The following is a 27,072-nucleotide window of genomic DNA, read 5'->3' as shown; positions in this document are numbered from 1 at the left end:
TAGTAGCACTGTGTCATCTGCACATATCCGCTTCTACGCAGTCTTGTCCCGTTTGCTGATTGTAGATATAACAAAAAACAAACCTCTTTGACAATTTTTCAACCGTCCTTCTATTCCCTTGACATAAACAGTTAACAACAGTGCAGACAGTGCGTATCCTTGCTTCAGTCCTCAGTGAATCTGACCAGCATCATCACATTTCGTGCCTTCCCATACGCCTTCTACTCAGCTGTTACTATATCTCTCACACGGCAGCTCCACGAAATCATCATCTGTACCCTCGTGCTTAAGAATGCCACATAACACTCTCCCGTCTAGGTTGTCGAAAGCTCCCTTTATATGTAGAAATGGTATATATAAATGTTATATGCTGAGCTATGGGAATTTTTGTGTGTTTAGGGCAAAAAATACATTCCTGTAAGCGTCTTTCTGGTATGGACTCAATTTGTAGATCCCTCAGCATAGCATACTTTTTATTTGTGCTGAATGTATTTGTATGGACGCTTCAACAAATTTTCGGTGTCAGCAGCGACACGCAATGTGCCGCGTACATATATATGCATATGCGTTCTATATGTTTGCCTATACCGCACGTGGAATATAGGTGACACTATTCCGCCAACAAATTTGCTTAGACCAGGTTTGATTTTCTTGACTAAGTTCTTCAGAATTTAAACAAATAATTGCGCGAACAGAAACCATGAAAAGCTTCCTGAACTGTACGACCTTACTTGTTAGGCTAAGTGCTCTTAGACGATTTGACCGCGATGTAATTTCATCAGTGCCGCACTTTACAAGCAGCGCACTGACGCCAGTGCGTAATCACTACTTGCCTTCAATGGCTTCTTATCACCTTTAAAAGTGCGAGAGATTTTGTCGCACCGGCGTATAGTTGTGCATTCCGTTGACTGAACGGGAACACTCAAAGCGTCCCAAAAGTTCCCTTTCAAGGGTAGCTGCGTTACAATGGGGGAACAAGAGCAGGAGCGCTACGATGCAATAGCAGAACAGGAACATTTTAGCAACGTCCACAGTAGTCGAGGGTAAAGCCGAATCAGAAAGAAGTGAATTAAGCCATATCCTTTTAGTTACGTTGCGTTCCCGTCATCTTGTTTCAGTGTGTAAGAGTAATGGTGGCTGAGAAGCGGAGGCTACGCGACAATCACCGCAGGAACGTACACAAGGTTGTCACGTGGTTCACATTTGCCCCCTCGCCTGCTCTCTGTGAGCATTGAACGTTTGAATGGGGCAGCAAGCAGCTGCACCCTCTCTGCGCTACTTACCTGCTCCCCTCTGGCCGTTGCCCCCGCTCGGGTTCTGCCCATGGAATGCGCAATATGAATACCGTCCGAGGAGTTAAGAGGAAGCTTTAGCTCTGGCCCAACTCCGACGCGGCCTATTCAAATACACGTAAAAAGCAAAAACGTTTTTCTAAGATAATCCCTGGACCAATTTTAATGCAATCTGTTGCATGTAAGAGAGAAAGTTGACTTGTAGTGATTCTTGGAAGCGGAATTTTGATTTACGTCCTGAATTTTGTTACAAGAATTTTCAAATATTCGAAAGTTGGAAAAGAATAGAAGCCTCAAGTTTACAAATTCGTAGCTCTGCATCAATAACAGATATCGCGGTTCGGTAAACGACATCCATTACACCATTGAAAGCGGACAAATTCGGTATGCCATTTGATATCTTACATGAATATGTTCCGTTGTTTACAAGGCTTCTGCAAAAGATGCATTTCTATATTAGTAAATGTTTCTAGGTTCATGTGTAAAATACGAATTTTGTCCGCTGAGATAAAGCTTTCTCTTAGAGGAAGCTTTATCTCAGGTGTTCCTATCTAAGCACATGTAAACGAGAATTCCTTTTTCTCGGCAACCACTGCACGAAATTTGACGAGGTTTGTTGAATTTAAAAGAAAAGCTTAAAATGTAGTGACTGCTGGTTTCGAACGTTTGAGTTAGGTCGCCAATTTTTGAATAAAGTGGCAGAAAGAGAAAATTTTCAAAAAACGACACTATCAACTTTACAACTCCGTAACTCAGCAACGAAAAATGATAATACCATTGTGTGAATTGCATCGAATAGTACAGCTAAAGCGAGCGAAATTGATATGGTACACATGAATTGCAAACAATTTAATAACATGGAAATACAGCTTTTGCAGAACCCTTGTAAACAACGTAACAAATTCACGTACGATGTAAAATGACATATGGAATTGGTCCGCTTTCAAATATCTAATCGATGCCGTTCATAGAACTGCGATATCTGTTCTTGATTCAAAGCTATGAATTTGTGAACTTCGTGCTTATATTTTTTCAAACTTCGGGATTCTTTGAAATCTTAAAAAAACATCTGAGGTCTTAAATCGATATTCCGCTTTCAACAGTCACTACAATTTCACTTTCTCTCTAAAATGCAACAAATTTCCCTAAAATAAGTCTGGGGATTATTTCAGAAAAACGTTTTTGCGTTTTACATGCATTTGAATAGGCCGCGTAAGAGTTGGGCCCGAGCTAAAGCTTCCTATTAAGGCGTAACGCAAAGCCATGAAGGCGGTGGTGGTGGTGGTCATGTTGCAACAGGTTGGAATATCCTGCCACAGATAGCCAGAAATTGTTCCGCCTGAGCTTCCTATGAATTGAGATCAGTGGTGTGTCACCCCTTATCTCAACTCATAGGGCCGCTCAGGCTATCATTATCAGTATCTCGCACTTAGAGTAACCGCACATTTTGTTCCATCCACATTGAGAACTCTGATTTTCTTACTTGCAAAGAAATTCTTATAACACTGATGCAACTGTTGTTGGTGTGCTTGAGCTAACCTTAACCTTATCACATTTGCGTTTGAAGATCAAGTCCATCTTGCGTTCACGCAATCCAATAGGAAACTCATTGGTTTAAATCGCTTGCTGTATGGCGGCAGTTAGCTGCTCTTTTCTTTAGACTTAGCTGTTTTTTTATCTGTTCTAGGATATCATGTGTTCCGGCTGCAATGTTATTAATGAAATTTTCTTCTGCCCCTTTTTTCGTAAAAGATTTCTACGTGTTTTTTGATCTCGCGGCCTCGTTGCTGGATCGGGCTGAATCTCGACTAAGCTTTTTTTGCTGTCAAAACTATCCCTAACACCTTCTATAGGGTACTACAGCACATCCTCTTTATCAAAGATATCGCGGTGGAATCCCTTTCTTGCCGTTTGCAAACTTTTAGCCGGAGTGGCTATTGCTTTTACAGGGTTTTATAATATTTCTTTGCGTACCTTTGCTTCTTTTGCGAGTGTCATGTACTCCCCATTGATTTCCACTCTTATTTTTCTAACACACTTCTACTGGAGTATTTTCAATCCTTGGTACTTGTTTTGTCGGGTAATTCTTCTTCATGTCAAACCAAGCTTCTCTATTCTCCCTAGATGCCTGCTTACGCTCTTTTATAGCATGCTTAGTTTCTCTTTCTACCAATCACGCGCTGGAACCTTTACACTCCTATAAATGTTAGCTTCTCTATTCTCCCTAGATACCTGCCTACGCTCTTTTATAGCTTGCTTATTTGCTCTTTCTGCCAATCACCCGCTGTAACCTTTACACTCCTATAAATGTTTGCTGTGTTTGTCTCATCCCCCGCTGCGTTAGTTCTACAGTTCCGTACACGCACACAGATTGACAGTAGAAAGCTCCTTTATCTTCTTTTAGTGCTTTTTCAGATTTCAGCTATTTTCTTTTTATATATATTTAAACATCCTGTTACAAATGGCAGCAGTATCTTTTTGCTACTACTCTGCTACTATTGATAATATGATCTAAAGTACTTCTACGCTTATCATCTCTATTAAGGCTATCTCTTTAATGTTGAAGGTTGTAATTTGGTCTGGTTGTTTCTGCATCGTTTCTAATGCTATAGAAAAGTCGATGCATTCCACCATTGCTACAGTATCTCCATATGAAACTTATGCGACCTGTAAACTACGATAATTTTCAGTTCATCGCAGAGATCCAGTATTAGGCACACTTGAGATCCCCATATTTTTGTAAATCCTACATGTGCGCATTCATGTCTCCTGCTAATACCACCTGGCTATGTTTCCTTAACTCGTCACTCAACTAATGCAATCCATAGATTCTCTATTTTTATCTCTGCTATCATTGCCTGGTAGTTGGTAAGCTATTCCCAGCCACGTCTTCTATTGCGATAGCAATTATATGGCCATTCCAAGCGTATTTATTCCGTCGACCATACCGTGAGCTTCCGTATAAAGCCAAGGGTGATAACACCGTCGCTGCGCGCCCTACGCTGCACGTGAGAGTGAAATCGTGCGAAGGAAGCTAATGATCGCGGCTCAATTTCGCCCGCGCTAAAGAAACGAAAGTGGGCAGAAAGCCGCCGTCTTCCGTTGCGCGCGAGGCACCCAACGTTTCGAGGCGCGGGCGGAGGAGAGGGAGTAGGGCGGCGTTCTAATCCGGCTGCAACTGTGCATGTGACGGCTATTCGCCGTCACATTGGGGTGGCTAAGTGCGTCGGCGGCTCTTAACTATGTGCATGCTCTGTTTGGCTGAAGCGATATACAGCACGAAGGTCACTTCGTTCGCTGCTGCTGCCGCGTTTCCTCACGCGAGCGTTTTGACAACAAGGGTTCTTCGTAATCGAGTGTGATGCGTTCGTGTTTGCTTGTGCGCGCGTGACAGTATACTTGTCAATTTAGATAATATGTCCATGTTTACAAGATTGTATTGCCGATAAAACTACTATCCTTGATTTCCTTCCTAGGAGCCGCAAATTCTTAAAAGATCCTTACATGTCTCTTTTACACTTTGATACTTCATGTGTTGCCTAAGAACATGGGTATGACTCCCCGTTTCCAGGACCCACTCATTCTTTTACACTTTTCCTATACCAAAAAGTGCACGACAGGTGGCTGCTCGAGCACTCATAGATGCGTTTGCGTAAAGACTTATAGTAATAGCTTGATCATTCAGCTCGTTTTGAATTTCTAGCCATTTATGCTGTTTGCGATGACAACGCAGCATGTTTTTGTAAGAAATCTTAGGCTCTTTAATAAACCGAAGCTTTCCTTTCAGAATACGTCGACTTTCCGACTGCTGCTGCTGCTACTGCTGTATGGCACCCCTCGTCGGGGTGTGGGTCGGAGCGTGTGTATACATGTCAGGAGCGCGGCGAAGAGTAAAGCTCCGCGAGAAACTCGTTTGTACTTTTGCGCCGCGTGGAATGTGCACAGTGCCCTCTGGAGCTCCTGGGCGTTGCCAATTAGCCCCTTCACAGCTGTAATTATCCGTGACCCCGCAAAAGCATGGCCGGAATTGCAGCGCCTACCTTTCTGCTAACGTGCAAGTCACGAGCGAAGATAAATAGAATGGCAGAGAGGACGCTGGAGAGGCGGCACAGAATTGATAGAACATATGGAGTCGCGAAACGAGTAACAGCCACGGCACTCTTCATAGCTGTTCCTATGCAAGGGGGCGCGGAGATGGGAGATTAGGATAAGGTGACGTGAGAACGCAAGGAAAGGCGGCGACTATTGACATGAGAGCATTTACGGGCAAACGGTATAAGTTTAAGTTTAAGGTACCGTATGGTACGTTTCTGCTTTTTATGAGAATTAAATACTATGCAAATTCGTCAAGTGGACAACCTATGAAGGGCGTGCGGAAGCAGACCCACATTAAAGCGTGCCGTAGGGTCACGGCGACAGTACGGATTTAGTCACACGTGAAATCAACAGTTTTGTGGCCTTTCTGCGGTAGCTTTGCGGCTATGGCATTGCTGGAGGCTGCGAGCTGGGTCCTCACCGCGTGAGCTGAATTTCGACATAGGAGAAATAAAATGAACGCTCGTATACTTAGAATTGGAGGATACGTTAGAGAGCACTACGGTGTCAGAATTAATCTGGAGTCCGCCACCACGGCGTCGCTCATAATCCGATGGTGAATTTCGCACGTACAGCCCCATAATGCAGTAGAGTTTATTACATCTGCCTGAATTCATTTGAAGTATAATACTTATGCCCCGATGCAATCTGCCTTGTGAGGCAATGACAATACCAAACAGCCTGAGAGGTTATGAAGTATGGCGCACAGCAACGCCTCAAGCAGACACATCCCCTTTGTGTTCTGTGTACTATGCAAACAGCACTGGTACATACAAGGTTGTGGTTAACAGCAACTCAGCACTTTCGTCTTGGAATAAAAGCTGCAGAATTTAAACAAGCGCGGTCAACATCACCGCTAATTATCGACCATTAACGCGAAGAGCACTGAAAGCTTCGCTGATATCGAGTCGCACAGTGTGTGGGATCCGATTATCGTCATGTGTCTTTTATAGACTTCTTGTGTTTTCATTTTGCTCTCTGCCTGTGTGCTGCAGTACTGAAAACATATTCTAGCTTACTTATTTTCCGAGGCACACCTGACTGACTGTGCAGCACACTTATGTTCTACCGGTTTTGCTAAACACTCGCTAAAATGGATCCCGTTATATAGGAAGCGCCGTCGTGACCTGTATGGTGCACTTCCATATTGATGTCAGTGACTATAATAATGATTGCCTCAGCTAAAGCCCAAATTTATCTGTTTCTTGCTGGCACAGCCCTTTCAATTTCATATCCTTCCCTTTCTACCGCTGTCATCATGAGCACTGCAATTTGCGCTGCCTACAATTTGCAACCACTTAAAGTTTCCTTCTCTGTTTACTCCTCGCATTTTAACCACGAGGGTTCGTTCCATTTAGGTGTCCTACAAGTATTGCTTGTCCTTGGCTATCATTCTCCAAACCTCTTTCTCAAAAAACTCATTTGTCTAGAGTTGCTCGTGTTCACATGCTCTCTCTTACCGGAGGTTCTACATGATGCATGTTGGCGCTCCCGAAAAATAAAAATTTACGCTGCTTTTCCTCGTCTCTGGAAGCTCTACCTGAAGCCATGATTGCCTCCTCCATATTCGAAGCTCACCTTTCGCATTGTTTTCGACTTTTGCTGCCGATGCTTCAGGGGTAGTCTCTTCACGACCATTATGGACGGGTCAGCCACTGCTTAACGGCTTGCCGGTTTCAGCTTCCTAGTGTTGTCCTTTGGGAGCAAGCCATCTTCGTGGTGTTCGCTTCGTGGCGTCCTTCATTGCTCAGTGCAATGACGCCCGTTGCCTTCATTCCTACTTTAGCTAGCTTATCTACCACCGCCGTCTGTTTCTGCTCGCTCCAGAGTTCATGTTGTAGTTTCCCAACCAGCTTCACTAGCTTATCTTTCTCCTGCTCTAAATGTTGTCGTCCTAGACATCCTACAGACACACATCCTACATCAAGATCAACACCATCTGCCTCACCTACGGACTTAAACCGAGTTTCCTTAGCGCGACGCTCGCTTTCCATACAAGGGAAGCTTGAGTTTCTCTATCCTCCCATTATTTTGTACAACAAAGCATTCGTATAAAAGTAATCCTACTTTTCAAAACAGAAAAAATGTTTTACCGTTTCCTTTCTCAGCGTAACCTTGTCTAACCTAGTAGAAATAATTATCCGCCCCAAAAAAAGTGACGGATGATTACAGTACGCCTTATGCGAAATTTAAACACAGCTCGACCCGTGCTTTCATTTCGCCATATGTTGAGGCAAGCAGTTTTAGAGCGAAATCACCGCAGCGACTGGCAGTGAGCCAGTGCCGTCGGCGCCTCCGCCGAGGGAAGGCAGGATGGGAATGCTGGCATGATGAGTGGCACCGAAGCCAGCTGCCAAAGAACAAGTTGACGAATGCGCGAGCAGTCACACAAATGCGTTCGCGCGGTTTTGCCTAGGGAAGCTGACGAGCAAGCGGTGGTAGAAGACGATGGTGATGACGTTCGCTCGGTTGAGTCGAGGGATGCTGACACTGAAAACCACAAAGGGGCGCCTAAGACATGCGCTCCAAAAATTGCAGCCGACCTTATCTCACAATTACTGTCGTTGATAATGAGATTAGCGTTCGAGCAATGTAGCGAAATGCCACATTTCTAAAGCCACGTTTGTTTTGCATATAGAGTGGTCATTCTCATGCTTCCATTTCTTCGGTATATGCGGCATGCGTTAATTTAGTCTGACTTTGCTGTGGTAAACGCTTAACATGGTCACCCAGGAGCGTCGCGATATGATGACGGCGGAGTCGCAACGATGTCATGGTTCGAATGGGGAAACAAAGGTGGTGTGCCGACGACGGCATGGTTATAATAAAATTCTGATTAGTAGATAATCACGATGGTATAGCGATGACGCCAGCGGAACGTTAACGGGAGGACGATGGTATGACAACGGATACAAGATAGAGTATGTCTGTGGACGACGCATTGACGACGACAGCATGACGAGTGTTTTATTTTGTAGTTAAAATTTCCACAATGGAACGGCTGCGGCAACACGATTATCATAGGACGGCGAAGGCATGACAACCCAATGACGACGCGTCCGTCACAACTGTATGAGAATAACGGGATTACAAGCAGTGTATAACAATAGCGCGAGTACAACTCTATCACGAAGGCTGTCTGAAGACGTTGGTTTGACGACGTCGGCATGGGACAGTGCAAAGATGAGAATGCGGTAACTATGATGGCATGGAAACAGTGGTATCACAACAGATGTATGATAGTGTGTGCCTGAAGAAGATGAAATGATGACGATGTCATGATAACAGCCACTCCATCTTCATAAGCCTATTTATTTGTCTACTGCCGGGCGAAGGTCAATGCCAGCGATCTACAATTAGCAGTTGATAAGCTGTTCCTTAGCACTAGCTGATTACAACTTGCGCCTGCAAAGTTACTACTTCCATTACACCACCTAATTTTCTACCACCCTCAACTGCCGCTTTAGTTTCCTTGGTACCCATTCTCTAATTGCCCTCCTCTTATCTGTCCTACTCTATAAGTCGTCTTTTAAGCCCCATTTCTTTCTCTTAATGGCTACTAGAATATCAGCTATTCCGCTCTGTCCTATGATCTTCCCCGTTCTCTTTCTGTCTCTTAACATTAAAACAAACATATTTGTTCAATCGCTCGTTGCACAGTGCTTAAGTTGTTCCCGACATTTTTTTGTTACCCTTCAAGTTTCTGCCCTTTCTGTTAGCCCACGCAGAATGCAACGATCGTGTACTTTTCAACGACATTAATATTTTAATCATCTCCACCCCGCACGCCTCTAATGCGAGGGCCTATGCGAGAATAAATAAAATGCATACCATGTACTACGCCTACGAAATATCGGCGTACATTACCGCCCCCGAGGGTACGTCCAAAGACGTAAAAAGGCACATCAACCCATCTCACGACAAAGGATCGATTAGAAACATGATTGTGAACGAAAGAAATCCCACTCAACTAGAAACCTGACGAGTCAAGAGCTCGCACGTAGTCGTGATTTTGTTCAGAGGCATGCGTGTGCCCCACCATGTGATCTGTGGCATGGCCTTGCTGCCATGTTCTTTATACCGTCGCCAAGTCGACGTTTGTCATGCTTGCGGCAACGTAAGCCACCGTGACGACGTTTTTATCAGCAGTGAGGAAGAGAAAAGTAAATGCCGCGGTTGCGGAAAAGCAAAAGCGGAGGACGAACAAGAACATCAATGCACCCCCAAGTGGTAGGCGTGTGGCGGGCCCTACGTCACCCGAAACCCAACGTGCAAAAACCGATATCAAATCCCATACATCGCACCACGCCGACGCAAAAGGCACCGCGAAAGGCACCGCCAAAGAGCAAGGAAGGCACAACTGGACGAAGAGTCTGATGTCACCGACACAAACGGTGATAGCTCGTCGGCTGCATCAACTTCGTCCAGCGTCCCCATGCTCAGTACCACATCTCAATCCGGAGGACGCTCACGCTCGAGAAGAAGAGAATCCAAACCGAGGCAAGGACAATGCTCCTTTAGATCCAGATCCCGGTCTCGCTCCCAATTTTTGAAGCCGCCCACGCGGGCCGAAAAGGTCAAGGGAGCGACGCAACCGTCTGGAAACAAATTGCATCAAGCAAAGAAACAAAAGCTGAGACACAGCCAGAGCATAGGATCGATCTCCGTACCCAAACGCTCGAAGCGGGAAATACGAAATTTAGACGCGAGCTCACAGAGCTTAAGGAAACCTGCAACAGCATGAAAGGAAAATTCATAAACTGCCACGAGGTTAGCAACAGTAACCCCGGACCATTATCCGGGCAGGCGAAACCCAAGGCGCTCAAGCCGGAATCCTTTAGCAACACGAAGGGCGAAGAAGAGGGCTGCATAACCGACGTCAGCGAGGCCCCGTCCGCCGCCTCAGCTTCCCGCATGAAAAACGACGTTAAATGGGAAAGGACCCTGAGTAGGATGACGTAAAGGCACTTTGCCACAGAGTTGAGAGTAACGCGAGTAGAAAGACCAAGGGCTGAGCCCAAAAGTAGACAAAGAAAAATTCTGAACCGCTCCCAACCAGATCAAATCCCAATGGGCGCCCCAAAGATTTCTGAAAATTACACAGTAAACAAGATGGCAATCACAATTAAAAATACTGTTAAAATTTGCCAGTGGAACTGCGCTAGTTTCCAGAGGCGCTATGCTCCGTAGGGACGCTCGCTGATAAGGAGATCACTGTATAGGAGTATCGTGCATTAAAGTACAAAAGCGAAACGGGGAGAGGCATCGCCGCCTTAGTAAAACAGAGCGTCGCCTTTGTGTAGCACACCGGTCCAAGATATCGGAGCGGACTAGAAGCGCAACTGATCGAGCTCGTACCCAATAGATCCAGCAACGCGAATGTCTTGATGCTTAACGTCTACAGCTCGCTTAGGATAGGAGCATAGATTTTAATTCCCTATTTCATTCCGCAATCAGGACAGCCATAAACGCGCCCCTATGAACTGATACGGACTTCAACGCTCCGAAGACAGAATGGGGATACGTCTTTAACAGCAAGAAGGGTACAAACTTAGCCGGATGTGCAGCCGATTCCAACCTCACGCTTGTTACGGATCCTAGGTTTCCCACCAGAAGGGGTAATCGGTCAATCGAGGCACAGCGCCATACATCGAATTCCTCCGAAATATCTAGGGCACGTGGGATAATTTTCAGGAGGACTTGGAGAGTGACCACTATGTTCTCTAAATCACGGTGCAAGTCAAACCCAAACCTCCGGTCAAATACGAATACGCCAATTGGGATCTTTTCCTGAAAATTCGAGCTGGAACGGCCCCTCAAGCGAATCCTTGAAAGTTCTAAATGCCAATCTTAAACAGGCCGTCAAGAACGCGACCAAAGGAATCGTCACACCAATTGATGTCCCCAAAATGAACTCTTGGTTAGCGCATCGCCGCAAGGCTAAACTCGCTCTTGCGCAGAGGTGGAAAACACAGAAAAATAAATTGCCGACAACGAGTAAAACCAACGTTAGTCAACAAGAAAATAGAGTGGTATTCTAGAAAGCATGCAACAAAACGGACGGTCGCATGAGAAGAGGTAGTAAGTAGAATCTGCTTAATGGACTCCTCAACGACAAACAGTCCAAGAGTGCGTTAAATCTCGCCATCGATAGACTCATATCTAAGCAGGTCAGCTCGGGCCTCACAAATGATGTAATTGTCAACGACCTGGCAACAACTTACCTGCCCATCAAGGAAGGAAGCTCGCAAGGCATACATGCGAGAGCGGCTTAGACGGAGCTAGACAGGCCAGAATTAGAAGAACCTTTCACAATTTGGGAAATTAGACATGTACTCTTCAACTTAAATGGAATATCTGCCTTGGACCAGGCGTGGTCACCAAAAAGTCCTCCGGAAACTGGACGACCAGGCCATCGAAATCCTAACGGCAGAGATAAACGAGGAGTGGAGCTCAGGGCAGGTCCCATCGAATAGGCACATAGCCAAGGTGGTGCTCATCCCCAAACCGGGGAAACCTAAACACACAAATATAGTGCATTCCATCTGTCTAACATGATGCATTTGCAATGTGGCAGAACATGCAGTACACATTCGAATCGTCGAACACATAGAAAACCACGAACTATTTAGCCATAATCTAAGAAGTTTTAGAAAGGGACTCTCCAGACAGGACGCAACGCTCCCCCTGAAAAGATCCATATTCGAGAACGAGACGCGGGACGTCCAAGGAATCATTGCACTCGACCTCACCCTAGCGTTGATCATGAACACATCCAGAACGAAATTTGCTCTCTCAACCTAGGGCGGAAATTCTTTAATTACGCTCTCTCGTTTCAATTGGAATAGAAATCGTTCCGTCGACTGGGCACGATCTTGGGAAGTCCTTACGAGATGTGCAACTGGGGAAACCCTCAGGGCTTGGTCGTATCCCCGCTACTATTCAATATCGCCAGGGATAACTTCTGCCAAAGGCGGGCCGAACGCCCAAAAATAAGCTACGCAAGCTATACAGGCGATATCGCAGTCCGGTCCCCGGGAGGATCTCTGGCCAATCTAGAGCAATCTCTCTGGTTGGCCATAGACGTAACGAAAGAATTGCTTACATGCATGGGTCTCAAGCTTTCACCGATCAAATCCGAACTCCTCCTGCACAGACAGTCGTGGCAGGGCGTTAGGAACCTCGATCCTCTTGAAACGCTGCCCGTCGAATTTACGACACGAGAAGGGCACCCCATTGCGAGGGTGAACTTCACCAAAATTTTAAGGCATTTAATCAACACCAAAGGCTGTAATGCACAAGCTCTGAACAAGCTAGGTGCAAAGGCGAAAAATATACTAAGAATCACCACTATAATCACAAGCAAAAGGGGAGGACTCAAGGAGGACAACCTACTCAGGGTCTTCCAAGCTTTTTTACCAGTCATATTACTTCCACGGCACCGTACCTCAAATGGGGAAAATTGAAAAGGACAAACTCGACACGCTCATCAGGTCCGGCGTCAAAAGAATACTCGGTATTCCACAGTCCGCTAGCACGGTACAACTACGTGAACTCGGAAGCCACAACATCACAGCCGAATTAATCGAAGCACAACTTAATGCACATATCTACAGGCTTTCCTCAATTAAGCCGGACATTAAGATTCTTGATTATGATGGTATAATCTCAATGAAGGCACGGTTGGACAGAAACCCTCTGTCTAAATTAGCCCAAGAAGGTATAAAGGTAGAGTCCGTACCGAGGAACATCCGCCCGATATATAACGAAAGTCGCAGAAAAGCGTGGGCTGTAAACATCCTTCGACGAATCGATCCTTACGGGGCAGATACGTTCTTCGTCGACGCCGCGATATATGGCAGTGAAGACAGGTTTGCAATCTTGGTCGCTGACGCGCGCGGAGCACTTATCTTCGCCGCGTCAACCTACAATATACACGCGGCTGAGGCGGAGGAAACCACGAAAGCCTTGACTCTTCAAGGTGCAAAAGGCCCGACGACCATTTTCTCCGACTCGCGCACGGCGGTCAGGGCTTTCTCGTCCGCTCTGGTTTCAAAACACGCCGCGGGCATGATCAACAGGTCCTTTCGTATTACTGCAGGTGAAGAAACTGGAGGTCATAGCATAGCGTGGCTCCCGGCCCACGTGAACGATATAGATAACCAAGCGGGTTGCAACTCTAACAATCGGGCCAACTGTCTGGCTCGTGAATTCGCGAATCGCGCCCGAGCTAATGGTCGGTCTGTGTCACAGGATTGCCCCTTAAAAGATCATCGTACGACCTATCACGAAATTAAACCGCATTGCAGACACAGCAGGAGGAAATTCCGTCCCCCCAGCCAGAATCTAAACAGGGCTCCGGCCGTTACTTTCAGACTCTTGCAGACGAGGTGCTACCTCACCCCCAGAGCGCTTAGTTGGATAGGACAGAACTTTCCGCAGTCGCGCTCCAAATGCGGTCACGCATGCTGCTCCTTCGACCCCCTGCTCTGGCTGTGCCCGTACAACGCGGGCTCCGACCTTCAATACAAGACCAAGTGTGGCGCCTTGCTGAAGAGGTCGGAATGCGTGCATGAAGTACAGGCCGTTCAGGGGGCCCGCAACGTCGCAGATTCACCACCTCCCTGTCCCGTCATGGGCGGAGCCACCAACTTGATTGAGGAGCGTTCGGCTCCCCTTAATCAAGTTGCTCAGGGCACTCCAATAAAGTTCTTGTCACTGCCACTGTCACATTGCCGCACATAACCTCCGACGTATGCGCATCTTCAACTCGACCCAAGACATGTGCATTGATAAGACCTCAATACATTGCCGCATGAAAACAACGGACGCTTGCGCAGCTTGTACTCCTCTAAAGACCCGTGCATCATTGTCAGCTTTTCTAATTACCTTTTACCTACCTGATAGGCAAGCACGTTCTTTGTTGGTTAAACACAAGTACGTATCAGTCATACAATTTTCTTCCTTATTTACAATGTGAAAAGCTTTCAAGATTTTGTCTTACCCCTCCCGAATATTGTCACATGATCAAACAGTTTTTACACTGCCGTGGATATTGTTTTAAGAGTAGTGTGTGTTCCGTGGCTTCCGCTATCACACATTCCTCTGTCTGTGTTGCGAGTGTTCCGAGGTGGCTGTCACAGTTCTGTTGTTCGGGGTGGCACGGTTGGCAGAGTCAGTGGGGGTGGTCTCTGAGGTAAATTTAATGGGAGTTTTCTTTACTAGCTGTATTCCTCCGCGGTTTAGGTGGAAGCGTTCCCATGATGGTGTTCGTGCGGTGCTTCGTGTGTTTCTCCGTGGTGCATTATGTCTGCGTTATCGTTGAAATAATTTAAGAGGAACAATAACAAGTTGAGTTTGCTGGTCTTCTAATTGTGGTTGATGAGTGTGTCTGGTCGATTAGTGGGTGTTATTTCTTTTGTATGTGGGGAGCAACAGTTGTTACGGTGATGTGTGCGTTTGGGCGAGCGGCTTGAAAGGTTTGTATTACGTCGCTCATAGACTCGGTCGTTTCCGTGGTGCTGTCTGTGTTGAGATTGTTTTTTTCTACCTTGATAATAAAAGACCTACCATCATTAGGTCCTCCTATGAAGGACCTACCTTCAAAGGAGGACCTACCTGCGTCAAAGGTAGCCTCGTCATCGTCGGCATGTTAGTTTTAACAGATTATTAGAGTGACATTACGTGCAGTTGCGTCGTTGGAGGCTGGCTGTAAAGGGAGAGACTGCAACAAAGAAAATGAGCGCTGTCACCTGACGTCTCTAAGTGTAGTTTCTAAGACGAGGGGAGGAGAGTGGGAGAGTGGGAAGGTTGGAGATAGAAAAGAACACCAAGAGGGTAAAAAAACAAGAAATTAAAAACGGCACAGGAGGGTGTTGGAGGAGCGAGAGGTCGCAATAACAAATGGGAAGGTGGCATGAGTAAACGCGAGATGGGGCAGGTGTATATCGTAGATGCAACCGTACAGTATGAATATGCGTAATAACGCGGAAGAGTATAATAATTTGAGTGGTAGGGGAGAGGCAAGGAAAATTTGCAAATGGAGTAACAGATTAGGTACAGAAATAAGGTTAGCTGGTGGCGGTATGTTTTTTGTGCCTTGGTTGATGATACAAGAATTCCAGGTTTAAGTTACAGCTCTGAGCGATTCTACGTTGCAACGTACCAATGTAACTCCCGTCGGGTGTAGGCATTTACACTTGTGCATGATGTATGATTCCGTATTGTTCCTCTAGCGAGGTGAACGGAAATTTGTTTCCAGTGCACAAATCCTTCCTTTGTCGAATATATGGTTACCTAGGAAGACGGAGTCGAAAAGCTATGTACAAGTATATTTACAAGGAAACACGCCGCCCTTGGTCAAGAGGCAACAGCCCGCGCTAGCCTCTACTCGTCGTCGTCGTCTTCACACTGCTCGCCTCTTCCTCATCGCAAATACTCTTCCGTAGCACTACCCCCAACGGCAAAAGCGCCGTACCGTAGCGAATAAGGCCGGGCTCGGAAGCAGTGTAGTAGGCCTTGAGCCTACTGACGTGCACGACATCACTAGATGCCAGAGTAGAGGACGAGGTTAAACTCACAGGAGCAATTTCGTACGTCACAGGCGTCACCTGGCGCAGCACGCGGTAGGGTCCTGTGTATAGCGAAAGGAGCTTCTCTGAAAGTCCGACGTGTCGAGAGGGCGACCACAGGAGCACAAGCGCACCAGGCTAAAACTGTACGTCACGGTGGCGGGCGTTGTACTCACGCTTCTGTGTGGTTTGCGAGGCCGTCAGTCGAGTACGGGCAAGCTGGCATGCGTGGTCTGCGAGGGCGATTGCGTCGTGCACATACTCGCTTGTTGAGATCGCAGCAGGAGGAAGTGCCGTGTCAAGGCGCAAGGTTGATTCGCGACTGTAGAGTAAATAAAATGGAGAAAATCTGGCGGTGTCGTGCCGCGAAGAATTATACGCAAATGTGACGTAAGGAAGGGCAATGTCCCAGCAGTGGCGGTCTTTGGAAACGTACTTGGACAGCATATGGGCAAGAGTACAGTTTAACCGCTCTGTCAGGCCATTGGTTTGAGGATGGTATGAAGTATTCAGCTTGTATTGAATGGAGCAGCAGCGCATGATGTCGGCGATAACTTTCGAGAGGAAGTTACGACCACGGTCAGTAAGCAGCTGTTGCGGGGCGCCATGAAGCAAGGTAATATCACGCAAGAGAAAGTCCGCAACTTCAGTGGCTCAACTGGTATGGAGAGCCCACGTGATAGCGTATCGGTTGGCGTAATCAGTTGCGACGGCTACCCATTTGTTCCCAGAGGATGACGGGGTAAACGGACCAAAGAGGTCTAATGCAACACGAAAGAACGGTTCCACAGGGACGGCGATCGGCTGGAGATGACCGCCAGGTAGCACCTGAGGTGTTTTCCGACGCTGCCAGGGATCACAGGCAGTAACATAGCGTCGGACGGAGCGAGCGAGACCAGGCCAATAGAAGCGGTGGTGGACGCGGTCGTACGTGCGGGTTACCCCAAAATGTCCTGAAGTGGGTGCGTCATGCGTCTCAAAGAGCATAGTCTGTCTTATGTGTTTTGGCACGACAAGAAGAAGATCAGATCCATCAGGGAGGAAGTTCCTTCGGTGGAGAATGCCACCCTGGAGGATATATCGGCGAAAGGATGCGTCGGTAGGGGTAGAGCACAGATGCTCGATGAGTGCTCGCAGCGGTAGGTTTCGATACTGCTCATCGGCGATGTTAGCGAAGGTAGACACAGAGGAAATGCCGTTGGTGGTAATACGGTCGGCGTCTTCAGGTTCGTCCACCGGGAAGCGAGACAGGCAGTCAGCGCCCTTGTGTAGTTGGCCAGATTTGTAGATCACAGAGTACGAATATTCTGGAGGCGTAAGGTCCAGCGACCAAGTCTTCCTGTAGGAGCTTTCAGTGAGCATAACCAGCAAAACGCGTGATGGGCTGTGACAAAGGAAAAGGGTCGGCCATATAAATATGGGCGGAATTTCGCAACTGCCCAAACTAGGGCCAGACAGTCACGCTCAGTGATGGAAGAGTTGCGCTCTGCGGGTTAGAGGAGCCTGCTGGCGTAAGCTATAACACGGCCGTGGCCGTGCTGGCGTTGTGCAAGTACTGCGGCAATTCCGTGACTGTTGGCATCTTCGGCCTCTTCGGTCACGATTCTTCTGGCGCAGAAGGATCGAAATGGGCCAGAACGGGAGGCGTTGGGAGAAGGTCCATTAGATGCAAGAATGCAGACGCCTCGTTATCGACCCACTGGAAAGGAGCGTCTTTTTTCAGTAGCTCGGTTAGTGGTCGTGCTATGGCCGCAAAATTTTTCACGCAACGGCGAAAGTACGAACAAAGGCCAATGAAGCAGCGCACATCCTTGACACACTTCGGAACAAGGAAGTGCGTAACAGCATGGATCTTGCCTGGGTCCGGTTGCACTCCGTTCGCGTCAACGAGATGTCCAAAGACGGTAATCTGGCGATGGCCAAACTGGCACTTGGATGCGTTGAGTTGCAGACCGGCTTGACGAAAAAGGTCCAGGACCGCTGAGAGGCGCTAGAGATGCGTAGCGAATGTTCCGGAGAATACTATAACGCCGTCCAAGTAGCACAGGCACGTGGACCATTCGAAACCGTGAAGAAGGGAGTCCATCATACGTTCAAAAATGGCAGGAACGTTACATAGACCGAACGGCATCACTTTGAATTGATAAAGACCATCGGTTCTTACAAAAGCAGTCTTCTCGCGGTCGAGATTGTCCACATCAATCTGCCAGTAGCCGAAGCGAAGGTCAATAGAGGAGAAATAGCACCGTGGAGGCAGTCAAGGGCGTCATACGAAGGAGGGAATACACGTCCTTTTTGTTTCCCCTGTTAAGGTGCCGATAATCCACGCAAAAGTGACATGAGCCATCCTTCTTTTTTACCAGTACAACAGGTGACACCCATGGACTACATGACGGTTCAATAATGTTCTTGGCAAGCATTATGAGAACTTCGGCGTGAATAACTTAACGCTCAGCCGGTTACGCTCGATATGAGCGGCAAAGAATAGGAGGGGCATCACCGGTATCAATGCGATGTTTAACAGCTGTAGTTTGGGCCAAAGGACGATCGTTAAAGTCAAAAATATAGTAGTAGGAAAACAGAACCAGGTAGAGCTCACAAGCGTGCTCGGACGGTATGTCGGGCGCAATCATTTTCTGTAAGTCGGCGGTGGCACAAGTTGCCGACTGCGATGGTAGAGGAAGACCGGCTGAATTGTCGTCTACTGCAATAGTTGCTACTGAGTGATCCTCGAATGAGCAAAGCTGGACCAGAGACATCCCGCGTGGCAGCACTTGTGTCGTCAAACGAAAATTGACCACTGACAGGCAGACGCAATTCGCTGTAATAGATAAAACTTTGTGAGGTACGGTGATCCCGTGTGTAAGGAAGACGTTTTGTATAGGGGCCGCGATGTAGTGACCATCGGGGACTGGTGGGGATGACACGAAGTCAAGGTAAGTCAGTGCCGAAGGTGGCAAGCGAACGAAGTCGACGGAACTGAGGGGAGTAGGGTGTTGTTCAGCGGGATCCAGAACAGGCAGATCAAGGCGGAGAGTACTGGCGGAACAATCGATGAGAGCAGAATGTGCGGAGAGGAACTCTAAGCCGAAGATGATGTCGTGGGGACAGTGGGCGATGACTGTGAATAACACGATGGTGGAGCGATCGGCGAAGGGGACGCGGGCGGCACACATACAAATTACGGGGGCTGTTCTGCCATCGGCGAAATGGACAACAGGCGCGGTGGCGGCCGTGATTATTTTCTTCAGCTGGTTACGAAGGCCAGCGCTCATTACCGACAAATGCACCCCAGTGTTTATAAGAGCAGACACAGAAACACCGTAGACTTGCACGTCAAGAAGGTTCAGATGAGTGGGCAACGTCAGTAGAGGATTTGGCGGCGTAGGAAGCAATGCAGCTTCACCTCGAGGCGCTGCATCGTCTAGTTTTCTGGCTTGGAACGGTGTGCGAAGAGAGTCGGCGAATAGGGGCGACGGGGGCTGGGGAGAGCGAGATTGTCGTCGTTGGGGCGAAGGCGAACGAGAATAGGGGCGGTTGGGCGCAGGAGAATTAGTGGCGGCATTATTGGAGTGTGCGGCATAGGGACAAGAAAGGCCACCTGGGGGGCGAGAACAGGCAGTATAATTAGACCGGGTCGGGGAACTCCAGCGACTGCGACAGTGCCGCGAACTGTGCCCGATTCGATGGCAGTGAAAATAAATAGGCTTGTCGTCAGCAGTGCGCCATTCACATGGGTTGTGGAAACGTGGTGGGTAAGAAGATGCGCGAGGGGGTGGAATCGAAGAAGCAAGGTGGGTATCAGGGCGATGGGCCGAGCAGATGGTGTGAACACCCAAGTTTGCGAACTCCTCGCGAACAACTGCCTGGATCAGGGAAACCGTGACTGCAGGTGCGTTTGAGGTGCCGGATTCGAAGGCAGCTTGATACTCGGCCTCGATCTCACGCCGGGCGATCCTGGTGACGTTGCCAGTGTTGTTGGGCCGACGAGCGTCGGCACAGGAAGATGTCACTTGGGTGATGGGCAGACAGGCAAACTGCTGGTCGATACGTCGGCTTTTAGCGAGTTCCTAGCGGCGGCACTCTTCTATAAGTGCATCCACCGTCGCCACATTGTTGAAAATGAGCAAGTTGAAGGCGTCATCAGCAATGCCTTTGAGGATGTGGGAAACCTTGTCTGACTCAGTCATGTGTGCGTCAACATTGCGGCACAGAGCCAAGACGACCTGAATGTACGTGATGTAGGGCTGTGTTGACGTCTGCACATGGCCGGAAAGCGCCTTCTGCGCGGCAAGTTGGTGACCGTAGGGGTTGCTGTACAAATCTTGGAGCTTTTGCTTAAACGGAAGCTTCCTGAAAAAATAAGTGAAGAGCAGTACGTCCAGGTTTTCAACCCTCTGAATTCGAATATCGCATCGAAATTGAGCGAAAAAAAGCAGGAACAGTTATTATTTCGACGAAAATTGCAGCAGCAGACTCAGGGCAGCTCGCGCGCCTCGTTTCCGCCAGTGATTGGGCGGGCGCTTTGTGACGTCAACAATGGTGTTCGCCCGAACCGACTGCTGTCGCTACACACGAAGCATGGTGCAGGGTAGTTTGGTGCTATTTTCCTGAGACGGTCATGGAAAATTTCGAGAGCTTGCGTTTCTCTGAGGAGTTCGGCGTTAAGTCCAAACCCCACGAGCGCGATTTTGCGTGCGACGGCGAAGGGCGACGGCTTCAAGTGACAAAACAGGCCATCGCTTGAACAGATCACTTGGTGTTGTCGCTCAATCGCTCGTGTCTAGAAATCTAGAACTCGTCGCTCGTCGCCCGGAAGTGCTATGAGCGACTGGCCAATAATGCGAAGCCGGAACTGCATGTGCATAACTCAAATACTACTGTTTGTCGCACGGAACGAGCGAACTATTGAATTTTACACGTGAAACAATAAGAACCTAGTGCAAGACCTTTACAAGTATGTTATGCTCCTTTTTACAGTAAAATACATTAGCCTAAATTGATAAAGCACGCGTCACGCGAGTTTCGGCGCGTATATTGCTGCCCTCATACCGGGAAGTCGTTGCTCAAAGCCGTCGCCCTTGTGGAGTTCGGCTTGAAGACGACGAGTGAACGCGACAGCCATCGCCTCGCATGTCGCTGTCGCGTGCAAGATCGCTTGCATAGGGTTTATACTTTACTTCCTACATGTACGAGCCGATTGCGAAGAGCCGGCCTCACCAAGAAGCAAAAAATGCTGGTCCAAGCAATGCTTTCCACGCGAACGAAGGCGAAGTGCTAGCATCTCCTTGTGTTGGAAATGTTCTTTGGCGAGTATGTTTTTTTGCAAAGCTGCACTCAGCGTTCCAGTGAGTACGTTTCTGAGCAAACAACTGCAGTGTTATGTTCCTGCATGCCTCCTCGTAGAACGTAAGCGGTGATGCGATCTTCTGCATTTGGGCGTTGCCCCAAAGCTGTCGGCAATCTACACAGACAGTTTAAACGCGGTAAAAGTTTACCGGCTGTTGTATAGAACCTTCATCAGCACGCCATAAACACGCTACTTGTAAACGGCGAATTCCGTCGGCTATCTGAGATGGTCGGTTTCTCTATGTGCGAGAAGGGGGAGCGCATCGTCCTGGCGTGAGCGGGCTTTCCAACGCATGCAAGCTTTACACTTGCACTGTGTTATAGGAGCCGCATGCAGGCTGTTTCGCAACACACGTGCGAATCGAAAGTTCGTGGCGCTTGGCGATGAAACCTGGGTCAATGGTGGGACATAAACATGCACCTTCCGTTCAGCGTGCTAATACGAAGGAGAACCCAGAGCACGCATTATTGATAAACTCTGGTAGTAATCGTCGTCACGGAAGTGGTTATAGCACAGCACTGTTTTTCTTGAGCCCTTGAAGTTTTCCGCTTCACAGCAGCCACCCACTTAGCTAAAAGCTTCTTGTCTTGCGGGAACTAATGGAACATCGGAACATCGTCACGGCCGCTGGTGTTCGTGCAACCGTAAGTTGCACAGTATGCCGGCATGATCGGCCTACAAGTTCAATTGATGCTGCGCTCGTCAACTACCACTCTATATACACACAAACAAAGGAATGTAGGGTCGAGCGAAGCAGATTAGGACGGCACGAACGCAGAAATAAGCACGGTCAGGCATGGTCGCGGAGACTGCGAAGGAACGGAACACCAGTGCTGACGTCTCTATGCAGCGGTTTCCGGTCTCCGCTCGCATCGTCAGCGTCAGCCGCAGCGCGTGGGGCTCGACGGGGGGCGGAGCTACAGCGCAATTTAACCCGACGATTACGTCGCTCTTAAGCAAAAAATCCCCCCCCCCGAAATTTTATCTGCATGGTTTATAAAGTTCCCGCATCCGTATATGAGCGTCTTATTGAATTCGACAGACTCTTCAGCTTCGCTTTAAGCGAATCCCAACGGGGGGCTCATCTTCGTGCGTCCGAAACCAAACTCGAGGTGTGCCACCGAGGTAAAAGACTACGTTGGCGAGCATGATAGTAGGGTGCCACCGGCTATTAGAGAGTTTTAGCCCAGCGGGTTTACGTCCAGCGGAGCGGAGCGGGCGAGCGGAGACGCGACTGCGCATGCGCACCACGCTGAGGCGGCCAGCGGTTTTACGGAGCAGCGTTTACGCCCGCTGGAAAGCACTCCCCAGCGGAGGGTATACGCAGCGCGCGAGCGTGCGTAAGCGCGCGCGGGCGTGTATGGGAAATGCAAGATGGCAGCCGCGAACATGAACGCCGCAGTTCTGCATCGACGACGGCGACTGCGGCGCTGACCCGTACATTAGTACTCAGTACATTATTAACAAATAATGTACTGAGAGCATGTAATATATCTTTATTCGACATTTCTTGCATTATAAAAGCAAGCGTAATTCAAGTTCATTTCTCAGTAACTCCTATTCGGACCACTAGGTGGGGCAGCAGAGCGCCCCGCTCTTTACCCCGCTCGAGCGGGTGAGTGATCCGCCGGGCTAAAACTTTTTTTTCGCGAGCCGCTCCGCTGGCGCAACGGTGGAGACCGCGAGCGGAGCGAAACGTAAACCCGCTGAGCTAAAAGTCTCTATTGTGTCTGACGTGTTCGTACAGGCTGATCCAGTCCTCGACGTCTTCCCCATCTTGGCCAGAAAATACGCCTGTATCACGGGGAGCGGGGTGTGTGTTATAGGTCGTCGAAGTGGCAGCAGCTGTCGGAGCCGGCGGAATCGAGCTGTCGTCGCCGGAAGCCATGAAGGAAGGCTCGACGTACCATCCGCTGCGAAGGTCCTTGACGACGTACAGGGAACGTCCACCTCCACCAGATATGTTACGTAGGACGACACAGACGAAAAACTATTTACAAGTATATTTACAAGGAAATACGCCGCACTTGGTCACGAGGCAACAGCCCGCGCTAGCCTCTAATCGTCGTCGTCGTCTGCACACTGCTCGCCTCTTTTCATCTCAAATACTGTTCCGTAGCAATATGGCCAGGTTCATTCAAGTGGTTGGCTAGTGTTTGAGGTAAAGTCTGCTTTCCATCTCATTGGAATAGGTGTTATTCTCTTACTGCCTACACGATTAGCAGACAATATTATATTGGTGGCATAGGAGGACTGATGAGTAAATGTGCAGGTGCTCTACTAGTATAATGAAGCAGTTTCTTAACAGGTTGCTTAATTTTAGGTGGGACACCATCTATTGCGGTTCGCTGAGGAAGAAAGTTAAGCGAGATTGGTGCTACCAGCAAAATGTCGTTAACATAGATTTTCCAATTAGAACATCTTCTGAATGGTCTGCAAATTGTTAACCATTGCCTATCTCGCTGATAGCGAAAGAAGCGTTCACACTACCACTTATATGTCAAAGCTGGCAATTTGTGACTTTCTCGCTAGCATTTCTTTTTGTCTTCCAATAATACAAAGGCGCAAGTAATGGTTCTTCAAAATTCAACAGCTGGAAAATTTGTGCATACAAATATCCTTCGCATATTTATGCTCTTTATGTATGAATGTTTCAGCATAAAGAAACGGAGCTTACCTCGCTGTGTGCTGACTCGCATTACTGGCCCTGGCCCTTGTCTTCGTCCTTCTAACACTTTCGCATAATACTTATAGCTGTGCCTGAAAGACACAATGATATTACAGTAACGTGCGCAAATTGCATTTGTCTACAAATGAACATTTTTTTGTGAGAGCAGGTAGCAACCTTCGGTAAAATAATTGTCCACAAGCTATCTCGCAGTGACTGTCAACAGTGATTCCATTCGCATATAGGCAATGTAGATTTAAACCATATTTCTTCAAGTACAATTTATTTCTTGCTTCGGGTGTATGCGGTATACACTCTCCCCGCAATCATCGCACTTTTCTAAAGAACTCGTCTGCCAGGGTCGCCAATGAGTATGACTACGTGACGACAGTATACGACGACGCAGTGACAAGAGAACGACCAAGGAATGACGTTGATGGAACGAAAGAGATCGCATGACGCCGACATCACAAAGACGATTATATTACACTTCAGAAAACACTACGATGGTTTAACTACAGCCGGAGGACGGCAGACAGATCACAAAGCTCAAACGATGGTATGACCACGACAGCCGGACGACGAGGTTGCGACAACGAAGGCATAAAAGAGATGGTTTGACCAGGACGCAATGGCGACGATGGCATTATCGCGGCGGCATACTCACGAATTAAAGAAAGTCTAGTGAAAATAGATCGATGAAGACGCAAATGAGGTCGATGGAATGGCGAATGTGCTATACGACTACGGAATGACAACAATAGATTAACGATGCCGGGTTGAGTAACGGCGATCTCGGCAAGATGCGACGACAGCCGGATGACTAGGCTCGAAATACGATTATAGTATTAAAACAGACGCAGAACAGCGACTTTTGACGAAGAGACAGAGAGGATGGCATGGCAGCGGCGGCCTAATCTCGTTTGAATGACGACTATATAATTACAATAGAATGACGAAGAAAGAATGACGCAGATGGTACGCTGAAGGCGCTGAGGAGGACCGTGGGATGGCAGTGGTATGGCGATAGCGTGAAGACGACAGCTTAATCGCAGTCAGCTGACTAAGTTCGAATGACACGGATGAGACGACCACGACGGAATTCGAATGGTGGTTTTGCAACAGAGGAGACAATGCTTGACGCAAATATATGACAATAACGCAATAATGACGATGGCATGCCAACGGTAGTAGGATGACTTTGCATGATGGCGAGTGATCACGACCATGGCATGACGAGGACGGGATGACGAGAGTCTGATGGCGAAACTGGAGTGATGCTAATAAAGCGACAACGAAGGCTTCACTACGAAAGTACAAGTAGTCCATAATGACAGTTCGACGACGATAGCGTGAAGTCGATGGCATGACTACCATAGTAACACAAAGTTTGAATGAGAACAGTGCTGTGACCACAACGATATCACCACCACGACGGCATAACTAATGGAACAATTTACTAGACAGGTTGGGTCACATTCTGCGCGAGGAGGCATGACTATCACGGCACGACAAGAATGACATGACCAAGCTGTAATGATGGTGCTCGAAAGACCAGGGCAGCATCCGTACCAAGAGCACACACCTCGTGTCCCGAGCTGAAAGACAACTTGAACCACATTGTTAGCGATAATGGCGAGATAGATAGATAGATAGATAGATAGATAGATAGATAGATAGATAGATAGATAGATAGATAGATAGATAGATAGATAGATAGATAGATAGATAGATGGATAGATAGATGGATAGATAGATAGATGGATAGATAGATAGATAGATAGATAGATAGATAGATAGATAGATAGATAGATAGATAGATAGATAGATAGACAGACAGACAGACAGACAGACAGACAGACAGACAGACAGACAGACAGACAGACAGACAGACAGATAGATAGATAGATAGATAGATAGATAGATAGATAGATAGATAGATAGATAGATAGATAGATAGATAGATAGATAGATAGATAGATAGATAGATAGATAGATAAACTTAAAATTGCCGAAGTAGGCAATGAATGTTAATCTGCTTAAAAATAGGAAGTCGTTTAGGAGGGTGGGAAGCTGGAACAGAAGCATCTGATCGTTTACATTTCATGGCAAATTTGTGTATTCCGGCGCTTAAAGTCACGATTGTTTAAAAACTCGTCTAAGTTCTTGTTGTGCCATGTGAAAAAAAATTTTTTTTTTTCTTGTTCCTAATCTGCAAAGGCGGCTCGACCTGAAATTGCACAGTGAAGCCAGACTGAGAATACAGAGTGTTACGTTTCGCCTACGACGCACGGTATAGCCGGCGCGCATGCAACGGACGCCGGGGCTTCGTTCAAAGCGGCGGACATTTTGGCCCGTTCGGAGCTGCCGCAAAGCCTCCCCGCTAAGCGCGTCCAGGCGTGTTTCAGTGCCACGCGTCTTCGTGTGTGCGTGTGTGTGTGTGTGCCCACGCTTGTCAAAGCGCGGCAGCCAGGGAGAGGAGCTCCCGAAGTGTGAAGCGAGGAGGTCTGACTGGCGCCGGGCCGGCGGATGCGTCACTACACTCGTCCCAACGTGTCTCTCAGCCTGTCCTTGCCGCGCATCACGTGGTCTCGTCACGAGGCCTTCCTCTTGCCCTCAACTCCGAGAGTATAAGAGCAGCTGCCCCCGGACGCCAAGAGAGAGGCTCCGATTTCTTCTGTTGAGTAACGTGCACTCCCGTCTCTCCACTTCGGTCGACCTGACCGGCCGCTCTTTTGCGATGTTAGAATAAACCAGTTGTTCTGTTACCAGTCGACTCATGCTTTGCCGGGACCTTCGGATGCTTCCAGTTGTGCCCCAGGCCTCCAGGCCAACGCTACCCTTAGGGCTTGCGACCCATTTGCAACAACTCGTGCTAGCGGTGCGATTGCAACAACGGGAGTCAGCGCTGAGATTCCAAACAACTGGCTGGTAGCGGTGAGATCGCGACAACGGAGGCCAGCAGCGAAGATATGCGGTTGACTGTATGCTGAGCAGCACAACGACCATCCGGGAGCAGTGCAACGAGCCCTGTGTGATGACTGGTTGCCTGCAGCGGAACGACTGCGCTGAATTCTTGGCTGCGAGGTTTGGTGA

General features: G+C 48.0%; 1 long non-coding RNA gene across 1 annotated transcript in view; it reads right to left on the bottom strand.

Moving 5' to 3' along the window:
- LOC126534373 (uncharacterized) overlaps nucleotides 1-27,072 on the bottom strand; it is a 52,185-nt gene that overhangs the window by 4,841 nt on the left and 20,272 nt on the right. The window contains exon 3 of the long non-coding RNA XR_007600341.2: nucleotides 23,986-24,068. This is a non-coding gene — a long non-coding RNA (uncharacterized lncRNA). The remainder of the gene's footprint in view (nucleotides 1-23,985; nucleotides 24,069-27,072) is intronic.

This window comes from Dermacentor andersoni, chromosome 7, assembly GCF_023375885.2.
Source record: "Dermacentor andersoni chromosome 7, qqDerAnde1_hic_scaffold, whole genome shotgun sequence".
In the NCBI taxonomy this organism is placed as follows: domain Eukaryota; kingdom Metazoa; phylum Arthropoda; class Arachnida; order Ixodida; family Ixodidae; genus Dermacentor; species Dermacentor andersoni.
Note: the sequence above shows the minus strand (reverse complement) of the source record. Positions and strands in the feature narration are given on the sequence as shown.